The 14,520-nt window shown below is 41.6% G+C and overlaps 1 protein-coding gene across 4 annotated transcripts in view; it reads right to left on the reverse strand.

Annotated features, from left to right (window-relative positions):
- Positions 1-14,520, reverse strand: part of LOC118152723 (uncharacterized) — a 131,823-nt gene that overhangs the window by 41,089 nt on the left and 76,214 nt on the right. The window lies entirely within an intron of this gene.

Consider the following 14,520-nt stretch of genomic DNA (forward strand, 5'->3'; position numbering starts at 1 on the left):
CATCATCCAGGAAAATTTCCCCCACCTAGCAAGACAGGCCAACACTCAATTGCAGGAAATACAGAGAACACCACAAAGATATTCCGCAAGAAGAGCAACCCCAAGGCACATAATCGTCAGATTCTACAGGGTTGAAATAAAGGAGAGAATACTAAGGGCAGCCAGAGAGAAAGGTTGGGTCACCCACAAAGGGAAGCCCATCAGACTCACAGCAGATCTCTCGGCAGAAACACTACGAGCCAGAAGAGAGTGGGGGCCAATATTTAACATTCTTAAAGAAAAAAACTTTCAACCCAGAATTTCATATCCAGCCAAACTGAGCTTCAGAAGTGAAGGAAGAATAAAATCCTTTGTGAACAAGCAAGTACTCAGAGATTTTGTCACCACCATGCCTGCTTTACAAGAGCTCCTAAAAGAGGCACTACACATAGAAAAAATCAATCAGTACCAGCCATTCCAAAATCACACTGAATGCTAAAGAGCTTCAACATAATGAAGAATCTACAACAACTAACAGGCAAAAGAGCCACTTAGCATCAAAATGGCAGTATCAAATTCACACATAACAATATTAACCCTAAATGTAAATGGACTAAATGCACCAATCAAAAGACACAGACTGGCAAATTGGATAAAAATCCAAAACCCATCAGTGTGCTGTATCCAGGAAACCCATCTCACATGCAAGGATACACAAAGGCTCAAAATAAAGGGATGGAGAAAGATTTACCAAGCTAATGGAAAGCAAAAAAAAGCAGGAGTTGCAATTCTCACCTCTGATAAAATAGACTTTAAAGCAACAAAGATCAAAAGAGACAAAGAAGGCCATTACATAATGGTAAAAGGATCGATACAACAAGTAGAGCTAACGATCCTAAACATATATGGACCCAACAAAGGAGCACCCAGATACATAAGGCAAGTTCTTAATGACTTACAAAAGGACTTAGACTCCCACACAATAATAGTGGGAGACTTTAACACTCCACTGTCAATACTAGACAGATCAACCAGACAGAAAATCAACAAGGATATCCAGGGCTTGAACTCAGACCTGGAGCAAGCAAACCTGGTGGACATTTACAGAACTCTCCACCCCAAATCTACAGAATACACATTCTTCTCAGCACCACATCACACCTACTCTAAAATTGACCACATAATTGGAAGTAAAGCACTGCTCAACAAATGCAAATCAACTGAAATCATAACAAACAGCCTCTCAGACCATAGTGCAATCAAGTTAGAACTCAGAATTCAGAAACTGACCCAGAACCGCACAGCTTCATGGAAACTGAACAACTGGCTCTTGAATGTTGACTGGGTAAACAAAGAAATGAAGGCAGAAATAAAGAAGTTCTTCGAAACCAATGAGAACGAAGACACAACGTGCCAGAACCTCTGGGACACATTTAAAGCAGTCTCTAGAGGAAAGTATATAGCAATAAGTGCCCATATGAGGAGAATGGAGAGATCCAAAATTGACACCCTATCGTCAAAATTGAAAGAGCTAGAGGAGCAAGATCGAAAAAACTCAAAACCCAGCAGAAGACAAGAAATTACTAAGATCAGAGCTGAGCTGAAGGAGATTGAGACAAGAAAAACCCTTCAAAAAATCAATAAATCCAAGAGCTGGTTTTTTGAAAAGATCAACAAAATAGACAGACCACTAGCCAGATTGATTAAAAAAAAGAGAGAGAACAACCAAATAGATGCAATAAAAAATGATAAAGGGGAAATCACCACAGACTCCACAGAAATTCAAACCATCATCAGAGAATATTACAAACAACTATATGCGCATAAACTAGTAAACCTGGAAGAAATGGATAAATTCCTGGACTCCTGTGTCCTCCCAAGCCTAAACCAGGAGGAAGCTGAAACTATTAATAGACCAATAACAAGGTCAGAAGTCGAGGCAGCAATTAAGAGCCTACCTCACAAAAAAAGCCCAGGTCCAGATGGGTTCACAGCCGAATTCTACCAGACACACAAGGAGGAGCTGGTACCATTCCTTCTAAAACTATTTCAAACAATCCAAAAAGAGGGAATACTTCCCAAATCATTTTATGAGACCAACATCATCCTGATACCAAAACCCGGCAGAGACCCAACGAGAAAAGAAAACTTCAGGCCAATATCCATGATGAACATAGATGCAAAAATCTTTAATAAAATATTGGCAAGCCGATTGCAACAGCAAATCAAAAAACTTATTCATCATGATCAAGTAGGATTCATCCTGGGGAGGCAAGGCTGGTTCAACATACGCAAGTCTATCAACATAATTCACCACATAAACAGAACCAAAAACAAAAACCACATGATTATCTCCATTGACGCAGAGAAGGCATTTGAAAAAATTCAACAGCCCTTTATGCTAAAAACCCTCAATAAACTCGGTATCGATGGAACGTATCTCAAAGTAATAAAAGCTATTTATGACAAACCAACAGCCAATATCATACTGAATGGGCAAAAACTGGAAGCATTCCCTTTGAAATCTGGCACTAGACAAGGATGCCCTCTCTCACCACTCCTGTTCAATATAGTACTGGAAGTTCTAGCCAGAGCAATCAGGCAAGAAAAAGAAATAAAGGGTATTCAAATAGGAAAGGTGGAAGCCAAATTGTCTCTATTTGCAGACGACATGATAGTATACCTAGAAGACCCCATCGCCTCAGCCCAAAAACTCCTGAAACTGATAAGCAACTTCAGCAAAGTCTCAGGATATAAAATCAATGTGCAAAAATCACAAGCATTCGTCTACACCAATAACAGACTTAAAGAAAGCCAAATCAAGAGCGAACTGCCATTCGCAATTGCTACAAAAAGAATAAAATACCTTGGAATACAACTCACAAGGAACGTAAGGGACCTCTTCAAGGAGAACTACAAACCACTGCTCAACGAAATCAGAGAGGACACAAACAGATGGAGAAACATTCCATGTTCATGGTTAGGAAGAATTAATATCGTGAAAATGGCTATACTGCCCAAAGTAATTTACAGAATCAACGCTATCCCCATCAAGCTACCATTGACTTTCTTCACAGAACTGGAAAAAACCACCATGAACTTCATATGGAACCAAAAGAGAGCCCGCATAGCCAAGTCAATTCTAAGCAAAAAGAACACGGCGGGGGGGGGGGCATCACACTACTGGATTTCAAACTATACTACAAGGCTACAGTAATCAAAACAGCATGGTACTGGTACCAAAACAGAGATATAGACCAGTGGAACAAAACAGAGGCACCGGAGGCAACACAACATACATACAACTATACAATCTTTGATAAACCTGACAAAAACAAGCAATGGGGAAAGGATTCCATGTTTAACAAATGGTGTTGGGACAACTGGCTAGCCATGTGCAGAAAGCAGAAACTGGACCCCTTCCTGACACCTTACACTAAAATTAACTCCAGATGGATTAAAGACTTAAACATAAGACCTGGCACGATAAAAACCCTAGAAGGAAATCTAGGCAAAACTATCCAGGACATAGGAGTAGGCAAGGACTTCATGAACAAAACACCAAAAGCATTGGCAACAAAAGCCAAAATAGACAAATGGGACCTAATCAAACTCCACAGCTTCTGCACGGCAAAAGAAACAGTCACTAGAGTGAATCGGCAACCAACAGAATGGGAAAAAATTTTCGCAGTCTACCCATCTGACAAAGGGCTGATATCCAGAATTTACAAACAACTCAAACAGATTTACAGGAAAAAAACAAACAAGCCCATTCAAAAGTGGGCAAAGGATATGAACAGATTCTTTACGAAAGAAGACATATATGAGGCCAACAATCATATGAAAAAATGCTCATCGTCACTGGTCATCAGAGAGATGCAAATCAAAACCACATTGAGATACCATCTCACGCCAGTTAGAATGGCGATCATTAAAAAATCTGGAGACAACAGATGCTGGAGAGGATGTGGAGAAATAGGAACACTTTTACACTGTTGGTGGGAGTGTAAATTAGTTCAACCATTGTGGAAGACAGTGTGGCGATTCCTCAAGGCCTTAGAAATAGAAATTCCATTTGACCCAGCAATCCCATTACTGTGTATATATCCAAAAGTCTATAAATCGTTCTACTATAAGGACACATGTACACGAATGTTCATTGCAGCACTGTTTACAATAGCAAAGACCTGGAATCAACCCAAATGCCCATTGATAATAGACTGGATTGGAAAAATGTGGCACATATACACCATGGAATATTATGCAGCAATCAGAAATGATGAGTTTGTGTCGTTTGTAGGGACATGGATGAATCTGGAGAACGTCATCCTCAGCAAACTGACACACGAACAGAAAATGAAACACCGCATATTCTCACTCATAGGTGGGTGATGAAAAATGAGAACACATGGACACAGAAAGGGGAGTACTAAACACTGGGGTCTATTGGGGGGAAAAGGGGAGGGCCAGTGGGAGGGGGAGGTGGGGAGGGATAGCCTGGGGAGAAATGCCAAATGTGGGTGAAGGGGAGAAGAAAAGCAAAGCACACTGCCATGTGTGTACCTACGCAACTGTCTTGCATGCTCTGCTCATGTACCCCAAAACCTAAAATCCAATAAAAAATTAAAAAAAAAAAAAAACAGAAAAAAAAAACAAAAGGGTCTGCTGCACATAGATACATATCATAAACCCCTTTGCTCCTTCCACCTCATGACTTTAGTGCAATCTCTACAGAGAGTGATTTAGCACTACCTTTCAAAATTAAAAATACACTTGATCGGACGGAGAACGATCCAAGATGGCCGATCGCTAACATCCCGGGATTGCAGCTCTCAGGGAAGGCGCAGAGAACTAGAGGACGCCACACTTTCAGACAAAGTCTGGTCGCTCACAGAGCAGAAGATCCCCCAGTGGTGGAAACACACGAGTCGCCAGCGCGACTCTCGTGGTAGGTGCAGAGGTTCCGCAGGCACCTCGACGCGGCAGCACTCGGCGCAGAGTAAACAGGACAGGTTCCCCTTCTGACCGAGGTTTGGAGCCCCGGGAAGGCAGAGTCACCTACTACGGAAACAAGAAGGAAGCCCGACAGGAGAATCCTGGGCAGAAAAGCACCATCAGTTTTAACGCCGCTGCTCTGGCCCTGGGAACTAACAACCTGGACGTCCACTCAAGAGACCTAATCTGAAAGTTGGTAATTTCAAAGACGACAGGAGGATAAATTTACAATGACGGGAAGAAACCAGCGTAAAAAAGCTGAGAATACTCAAAGTCAGAACGCCTCTCCCTCTAAAGATGATCGCAGTTTCACATCAACAATGGAACAAGGCTTGATGGAGAACGAGCGCCTCCTGATGACAGAATCACTCTTCAAGGAATGGATAATAACAAACTTCGGTGAGTTAAAAGAACATGTTGTAGCCCAACGTAAAGAAACTAGGAACTTTGAAAAAAGGTTTGATGAAATCCTATTGAGAATAGACAACTTAGAGAGGAGTATGAGTGAATTAATGGAACTGAAGAATACAATACAGGAACTCCGAGAAGTATGCACAGGTTTAAACACTCGAATTGTTCAAGCAGAAGAAGGGATATCAGAGGTCAAAGTCCAACTTAATGAAATAAAACGTGAAGAAAAGATTAGAGAAAAAAGGATAAAAAGGAATGAGCAAAGTCTCCAAAAAATGTGGGACTTTGTGAAAAGACCAAATATACGTTTGATAGGTGTACCTGAATGCGACGGAGAGAATGAATCCAAGCTGGAAAATACCCTTCAGGATATTATTCAGGAAAATTTTCCTAAACTAGCAAAGCAGGTCAACATTCAACCCCAGGTAATACAGAGAACACCACAAAGATATTCCTCAAGAAGAGCAACCCCAAGGCACATAATCGTTAGATTCACCAGGGTTGAAACGAAGGAGAGGATACTAAGGGCAGCCAGAGAGAAAGGTCAGATTACCCACAAAGGCAAGCCTATCAGACTTACAGCAGATCTCTCGGCAGAAACTCTACAGGCCAGAAGAGAGTGGGGGCCAATATTCAACATCCTCAAAGAACAGAACCTTCAGCCCAGAATTTCATATCCAGCCAAACTAAGCTTCACAACTGAAGGAAAAATAAAATCTTTTATGAACAAGCAAGAACTCAGAGATTTTATTACCACCAGGCCTGCTTTACAAAAGCTTCTGAAAGAAGCATTACACACAGAAAGAAACAATCAGTATTAGCCTTTCTAAAAATACACCAAAAAGTAAAGAGCATCAACATAAAGAAGAATTTACACCAACAAATGGATAAAACAGCCAGTCAACATCAAATGGCAGTAACCCTAAATTTAAATTGACTGAATTCCCAATCAAAAGACACAGCCAAAACCCATCGGCATGTTACATCCAGACCTGTTTCACATGCAAGGATACACAAAGACTCAAAACAAAGGGATGGAGAAAGATTTACCAACCAAATGGAGAGCTAAAATAAATAATAAATAAATAAAAAGCAGGAGTTACAATTCTTGTATCGGATAAAATAGATTTTAAAGCAACAAAGATATAGTGGTAAAAGGATCAATGCAACAACAAGAGCTAACGATCCTAACACCCAGATAGGAGACTTAGATTCAATGAGACAGAAAATTAATAAGGATATCAAGGACTCGAACTCAGATCCAGAACAAGTAAACTTAATAAATATTTATAGAGCTCTCCACTTCAAATACACAAAATATACATTCTTGTCAATACCACATCACACCTACCCATTAGTTTAAATGAAACATTGATTGGCCATTATTAATACCCAATTTTTTTCAAAATAAAGCAATATTTCCATTTACTCTCCCTCTTTCTCTTCCTCTTTCTTCCTCTCCTTTACTTATTTTTTTTTCTTTCCTTCTCTCAAAAAAAAAGAAATCAACTTGTAAACCTCTAGATCCAGGTCGGCAATGTCTCTTTCATTGCTTGATTTCCTTTCTTCCCTTACCTCCCTCCCTCCCTCCCTCCCTCCCTCCCTCCCTCCCCGCTTCCTCCCTTCCTTCATTCCTTCATCCCTTCCTTCCTCCCTACCGTCCTTATTCCCTTCCTTTCTGCCTTCCCCCCCCCAAAAAAAAAATACACTTGATCAAGAAGCTCAAAGTATAGAGATTTGCCTAATGAGTATCCTTGCACGTATGTAAAATTCTACATATACAATGATATTTATTGATGTATGACCCATAAGGGCAAACAACTGGAAAAACACTGTTAATGAATATAGCACAGATCAAATAAATAATGATGTATTCATGGGACAATGGAATTTGGGTGACAATTAGCTATACTTAACAACATGCATGAAAGTGTCACAAACAAATCAGAATACACACAACTGAAAGAAGTCTGCTGTAGAACATCTATCATGCCCATAACAGTGACTGAAAGCCATGAGTGGCAAACCACATGGCAGTTATAAACAATGAGACCTCTTCGAAGGCATACTGCTGATTCTACTTCCTACAGGTTTATTATAGATCATTGTTCTGTCAAGAAGTTCAAGCTAAAAGTTCAAGCACCATGCCCTTAATTCCCACGAAAATCCTATTCCCCAAGAATAAGGCAGCATTCCTATAGCACAGAATATCATGCTGATTTAAAAGATGTGCAGAAGGATAGACTCAACACATTAGGCTTATTATGCAGTTATTAGAAGAGTTAGGGTTTTTTTCCCTGTTCCAAACTCCATTTTATTATAGGTAGTTCTGCAGTTGATTGAATTATAAAGCCAGAGTCCTGCATATGAATGGTCAGACCTCACAGAGCTAAACTAATTCCACAGCAGGATTGCTTCATGCAGCAAATGGATAAATCACACTCAGCAAGGTGTTTTCTTCCTGCTAATGCCTGCTAATGACTTTCCTTGAGCTTTAATATTCAAATGAAAATCATGTACCAGCCAGAAGAAAAAGCTTCCAGAACATGGAATCCTCCCCCATTAGAATAAAGATCTGTGTCCAGATCCATCTGAAACAAACATCCCCATCTTGCCTCCTAGATTCTCTGCCTCTGAATACAGAAAACTCACCAGCCCACACAAGCCACACTGTATGCACCCAGGATTCCATGCCTAAAACCATGGCTTCACGTTCATGGTAAAAAAGCCCTTACAGACATGGGGTGGCCTCTGCTCTCCAGGATAACTGATTGATGCTGCAGGTCTCTCCTGCACCCACTCATGCAGCTCGCTCTCTTTTGGCCTCAGCATGTGCTCAGTTTGGCAGGATGTCAACACAATGGGGTGCACCCAAAGCAATCATCATAATTTAGACTGTCAAAGAAACAAAAAATAGGACCCTACCCAGCATCCTGTGTAAAATTCTGCATTTTTTTCCCAGTGGAGAGAAGTCTCTGCAGATAAAAGGAAAACCTCCCCTAACAGGGTTTATTCCAGAAATGAGGAGGATTCAGCACAGTGTAGGGGTGAGTCTCTGTTCATTAAAAGCATCCTTCTTCATGGCCAAACACAGTGGCTTATGCCTGTAATCCCACTACTTTGGGAGGCTGAGGCAGGCGGATCACCTGAGGTCAGAAATTCGAAATGAGCCTGGCCAACATGGAGAAACCCCATCTCTACTAAAAATATAAAATTAGCTGGGCATGGCGGCAGGCACCTGTAATTCTAGCTACTCAGGAGGCCAAGGAAGGAGAATCCCTTGAGCCCAAAAGGTGGAGGTTGCAGTGAGCCAAGATTGTGCCACTGCACTCCAGCCTGAGCAACAGACTGAGACCCTGTCTGAAAAATATATACATTTTTCAACTGGATGTTTTATGGACTGTGAACAACCCCATAAATTTAATGTATTTGCCCCTGTCTTTTTCCAAACTAGCGTTTGGATCCGTGGTAGCTTAAAACCAAGCATATGATGAGAAGACTCATTCATCACAGTGGCAAGGACTAAGGGAAATTTTCAAAGAATTGGGCACCATTCAGCTCTGTTGGCAGGAGTTGAATTTGATAAAAAAACTTGTTGCTGTCTTAGTCTCTAGTCATTGTGGAGATCAGAGAGTTATGGGGAGTCCTGGGGCTCCCAAGGAAGGTGAAGGAGTTTATGGGGAAATGACAATTCAGTGACTGGAGCAGACAGGAGAGGTACATGTGCTGTACCTCTGTACAGCTCTACCTCCAAACAGGTACAGCTGTTTGGAGCATCAGTCTCCCGATAGGCTCGTCCTGTTCGCTTGGTTTGTCATTGAACTTTGCTCATGGCTGAAACAGCCACAGGGATGCTGAGAAAAGTCCAAGGTGAAGAAACACCAGGTTTGTCATTTCTTGCTTAGCTCTTGTAGCTAATGGAAGGAAAAACATAAGAAGCTCTTTTTAAATGGTATTTTTATTTTATAAATAAAATGCTATCTAAATTGGAAGAGTCATATTTCTCTTGCATTAGCATTCTTATTTTCTGTTTTTCATTAAGAAATATTTCAGATGAGCAAAATGCCGCATCCTAACCCCTTTATAATTCCTTCCCTTTCTACATTCTCCAAGATAAACAGTTCTTCTTCATTTTACCCACCAATGTTTCTCCTTATAATTTAGTTACAGATAGAGAGATACCATTAATATAATACATATATATGCTAAACATACCTAGTATTTTTGCATGCTCTTAACTTTTTAAAAATGTACATTATTTCTGCATTTGCTATTTATCCATATAAATGTAAGACCCTAATTTAATTCAGCTGCCATTTAATAATCCATGTTATGAATCTGCCACAATTATGGATCAAGTCTCCTGTCAGCAGATATTTAAGTTGTTTCCAATTCTGCACAATTGTAATACTGGTGCAGTAAACATCCATGAACATTCTTGGACTTGTATCCTTATATACATGTGAAAATGTTGTGACATGCTCTTAATAGAACATCTTAGAGATTTTTTTTGTGCTGATACAAGTTATTAGAGCTCATTCTTTTAACATTTGAACAGATTCTAGCTTGAAAAAAACTAAAATATATTGAAAAAAGTTTCTTGCTGGACATTTAGATTGCCCCCTCTCTTGGTTTTGTGTTATTAATAACAGGCTCACAGGCCTCCTTAGACACATGTGAGTTTCTCCAGAGTATGTACCTAAAATTGTTACTGCTCCATGAAAGGGTGGGTGTGCCTCCAACTTTCCACATACTGCCTGACTGCTCTTCAGCTGCGCTGATTTGACAACCACCAGCAGTGCCTGGGGAACTCCATTGCTCTACCACCTCGCGATCTTCCAGTATGGTCACTCATAAGGTTTTGCAAATTGATGAATTCCAAAATGATATCTCATTTGTTTTCACTTGCATGATTCCTTATAAAATTGAGCATCTTTTCATGTATTTATTGACCATTTGGCTTTTATCTTCCATCAATTGTGTATTCATAGCCTTTGTTCTTTCTTCTTCTGGGTGACCATTGGGAGAATCTGGTTCCAATCATTTTCATATTCTTTTTTTTTTTTTTGAGACAGAGGCTTGCTTTGTTGCCCAGGCTGGAATGCAGTGGCATAATCTCAGCTCACTGCAACCGTTGCCTCCTGGGTTCAAGCAATTCTCCTGCTTCAGCCTCCCAAGTAGCTGGAATTACAGGCATGCGCTATCACACCCAGCTAATTTTTGTATTTTTAGTAGAGACGGGGTTTCTCCAAGTTAGCCAGGCTGGTTTCAAACTCCTGACACTCAGGAGATCCACCCATCTTGGTCTCCCAAAGTGCCAGGATTACAGGCAAGGGCCACCACCCCTGGCCCCATATTCTATTTATTTTAGGAGAGGAGAGTTTATTGAAAGTTTAACTAACAAAAGGCTGATACGTAAATAATAAATAAGTTGCCTAGCAAGTAAAATAATTTTAAAACCCAGTCGATAAATAAAATGAATTTATGCCTGCTTCTCAAAGCTTTGGAGACTCCGCCATGATGACTACACTGTATGTGAAAGAGATCCCCAAGGGATGTGGACTCAGCTTGCAGAGGGACCAGGACGGCTTCATGACCCCTGAGCTAAGGGAAGGAGGAGGAAACTGACATTATCAAATATTGACCTTTCAACTGGAGTTTAACGGATATGACCTCATTTAATTTTTGCAATGAAACTGTAAGATAGGTATGATTTCCCTTTCTTTCCTTGAGGATGAGGAAATGTAGACTCAAAGAGATTAAATGTCTAGCCTGAGGTTAAGGAGCATGAAATTAATGAGAAAGACAGAATTTTGAGGTTTGTCTGTCACCAAAACGCAGGCACTCTCTATGACAGAAGAGAACCACAGTTCTCACTGATAAAGTAGTTTGAAAAGAAGATTCATTATTGGGGGAAGTTCGTAAACCTTAACAGGAAGAGGGTGGGAATGGTGACTCACACCTGTCATCCCAGCACTTTAGGAGGCCGAAACAGGCAGATCACCTAAGGCCAGGAGTTTGAAACCAACCTAGCCAACACGGCAAAACTCCATCTCTACTAAAAATAAAAAAATTAGCTGGGTGTGGGGGTGCATGCCTGTAATCACAGCTATTAAGGAGGCTGAGGCAGGAGAATTGCTTGAACCTGGGAGGCAGAGGTTGCAGTGAACCAAGATCACGTCATTGCACCTGCAACAGAGCGAGACTCCATAAAAAAAAATGTTAGCCATTGTTTTGGAAATAATTATTTGTGGAGGTTAAAATTTTGTTCAATCTCTTCTGAAACCTAAGCAGTAGGGATCTTCAAAGGCACACTTTCTTCTCTACACGTCTCCAGGAGGATACTGTGGCCACCAAATATTAAGCATGCTTCAGATAATTTAGATGCATCCTATTCTTTTTTCCCCTTAGACTACTTGTTCTCCTGCTATGTAAAGAGTGGTTATATTTTCAGGAAACAATATCAGTTGCTTTCTCAGGGAGCCAATGATTTGATAAGGCATGGTAAGAGGCAGAGATAAATCAGGCTTTGAGAGAATATAAAACACGTTTTAGTTTCTAAGTCCTAGAGCCTATTCTGAAAGTTTAAATGAAACACATTCCATGAATATATTATACATTTATTTTACCAGTGCTTTATTTCCCAATTATAATTGCCAGGTAATTACCGAAGGAACCCACACTGAGCCCTGACAGTTCACAGTTGTGGGAGCCTGCAGGAATTTCTAAGACAGTTTTCATAGCTCTTAAGATGTCCTAAACCGAGAAAGTCTGCCCATGAGTTTTAGGGGCAAGGTACTTTTTTTGAGACAGAGCCTCGCTTTGTTGCCAGGCTGGAGAGCAGTGAAGCAATATCGGCCCACTGCAACCTCCACCTCCCAGGTTCAAGCAATTCTCCTGCCTCAGCCTCCTGAGTAGCTGGGACTACAGGCAAACACCACCATGCCCTGCTAATTTTTGTATGTTTAGTACCGATGGGGTTTCACTATGTTGGCCAGTCTGGTCTTGAACTCCTGACCTCGTGACCCACCCGACTTAGCCTCCCAAGGCAGTGTATTTTTTTAACTTAATGGGGAGATGGCCAAGGCCCTCAGTATTGCACATGGTCAGCTTGAAGTGATTTCAGCCAAAGCTCTGCTGGACAGTTCCCACAACCCCCTCTCTCCCTCTACACGTATTCCCCCACTATCTGGCTTGAATTGTTTCTGAAGCCAAGGCAGCCAGAAATATAAGGGGGTTGATGTCTCTGGAAGTGACTCTCCTCCAGCAGAAGAGTCAGTCAGTAGATAAATGCTCCAATCTCTGGAATTACAAAAGGAAAATATAAAGGGTGCTCTACCTCCCATTTGCCAACAGAAGTATGCAGTTCAACACTACACCTTTTCCTGGCTTTTCTTCCATTCCTCCCTCACTCTCCTCACTCATAATTCTTCCTCCTGGGAGCACCTCCCAAATAAATTACTTACACACAAATCCTTTCCTCAGGTTCTGTTTTTGGAAAAAATTAAAGCAATATTCTCAAGATCTCATAGATACCTATGTATTATTTTAAATTTACTTTTTCCTCCAGAAGTTTTCTCTGGCCTTTTCTAAATATTAAAAAAAAAATTAAGTAAACTCCTCTTTTATTACACTCTATTTTTATTGGCTGTTTATCCATATCCATCACTAGAAGGCTTCTTAAAGATAGGATCTGTCCCCATTGTAGGCCTGGTTCTAGCACAATATTTGGCCATGGCAAGCACTCAGTAAATATCTCAGGAGCAAACAGAAGCAGTATGCATAGCTATTAGGCTAGGTACTTCTTAGTCACATATAAAGGTGAACAATATTCACAACATTTTCTATGGTCAAGAGAATTTGCTGTACTGAAAAATGACAGACAAGAAAGTAGACAAATTGCAAAGCAGTATGTCTTGAGCTCCAATGAAGGCATGAAATCAGCATTGCCTAAGCTCTGTCTTTATGATCAGGAAAAGGTTGTCTGAAAAGATATCTGAGCAAAAACTTCAAAAAAACCTGGTAGGGGGAAGATCCAAGATAGCAGTTTAGGACCAGCTCAGGATTGCAGCTCCCAGTGAAAGCACAGAGGGTGAGTGGATGCCATATTTCCAGCTGGATCTTTACTGCCCACAGACCAGGAGATTCACAGGCAGAGAAGCCCCACAGGATGCCAGCATGGCTATTTTGGCCAGCACGGCTATTTTGCTGGTGCTCTGGTGCAGCGGTTCTCCATACAAAATACACTGGTCTGGCAGACCTTTTAAGCCAGCAATTGGAGCTCTGGGAAGGCAGAGTCAGCCATTCATCTGATTAAACAGGGGACAAAAACAGGGAGCCAGGCCAGGAGATTCCAGGGCAGCACCATTGTTTCAGCTGGCACAGTGGGTCACTGCACAGGAAATCACACAGATCCCGGCACCTTGTCAGCAGGTGACTGAAAAACCTGGGAGAGAGTCAACCATTCAACCTAAAAAAAAAAAAAAAAAGGCTCTGAGGCAGGGAGCCAGGTGATCAGGCTTGGTGGGTCCCACCCCCCCCAACACACAAAAACAGCAATGGGAAACGCTCTAAATTGAGAGTTTCACGACAAGCACAGGTGAACCTGGGACAATCCAGCTGTGTGGGTGAGGGGTGTCCACCATTACCGAGGCACTCCAGCCCTACAGAGGTAGTCTGCCATGGCTGAAGCAGCCCACCATTGCCCAGGCAACTGGCCATAACAGAGACAGTCCACCATTACAGAGGTGGGTCACCATTGCCAAGGCAATTCTAACCACACCCATATAAACAGGAATGCAGGGATGTTCACACAGCAGCTGGGCAGAGCCCACAACAGCTCAGCAAAGCCTCTGCAGGCAGACAGTGACTAGGCTGCCTCCTTGCTGGGCAGGGCAGCCCTGAAAAAAAGGCAGCAGCACAATGGAAACTCATAAATAAAGCCCTAACTCCCCAGGACAGAGCACCTCAGGGGAAAAAAGGGGGTTTATGAGTTCTGCTGCAGCAGACTTAAACATACCTGCCCAGCAGCTCTCAATAATGGAGCTCACAGCTCAGCACTCGAGCTCCTATAAGGGATGGACTGTCTCCTCAATCAGCTCCCTGACCCCGGTATATCCAAACAGTCACCTCACA

Source organism: Callithrix jacchus, chromosome 4 (assembly GCF_049354715.1).
Source record: "Callithrix jacchus isolate 240 chromosome 4, calJac240_pri, whole genome shotgun sequence".
In the NCBI taxonomy this organism is placed as follows: domain Eukaryota; kingdom Metazoa; phylum Chordata; class Mammalia; order Primates; family Cebidae; genus Callithrix; species Callithrix jacchus.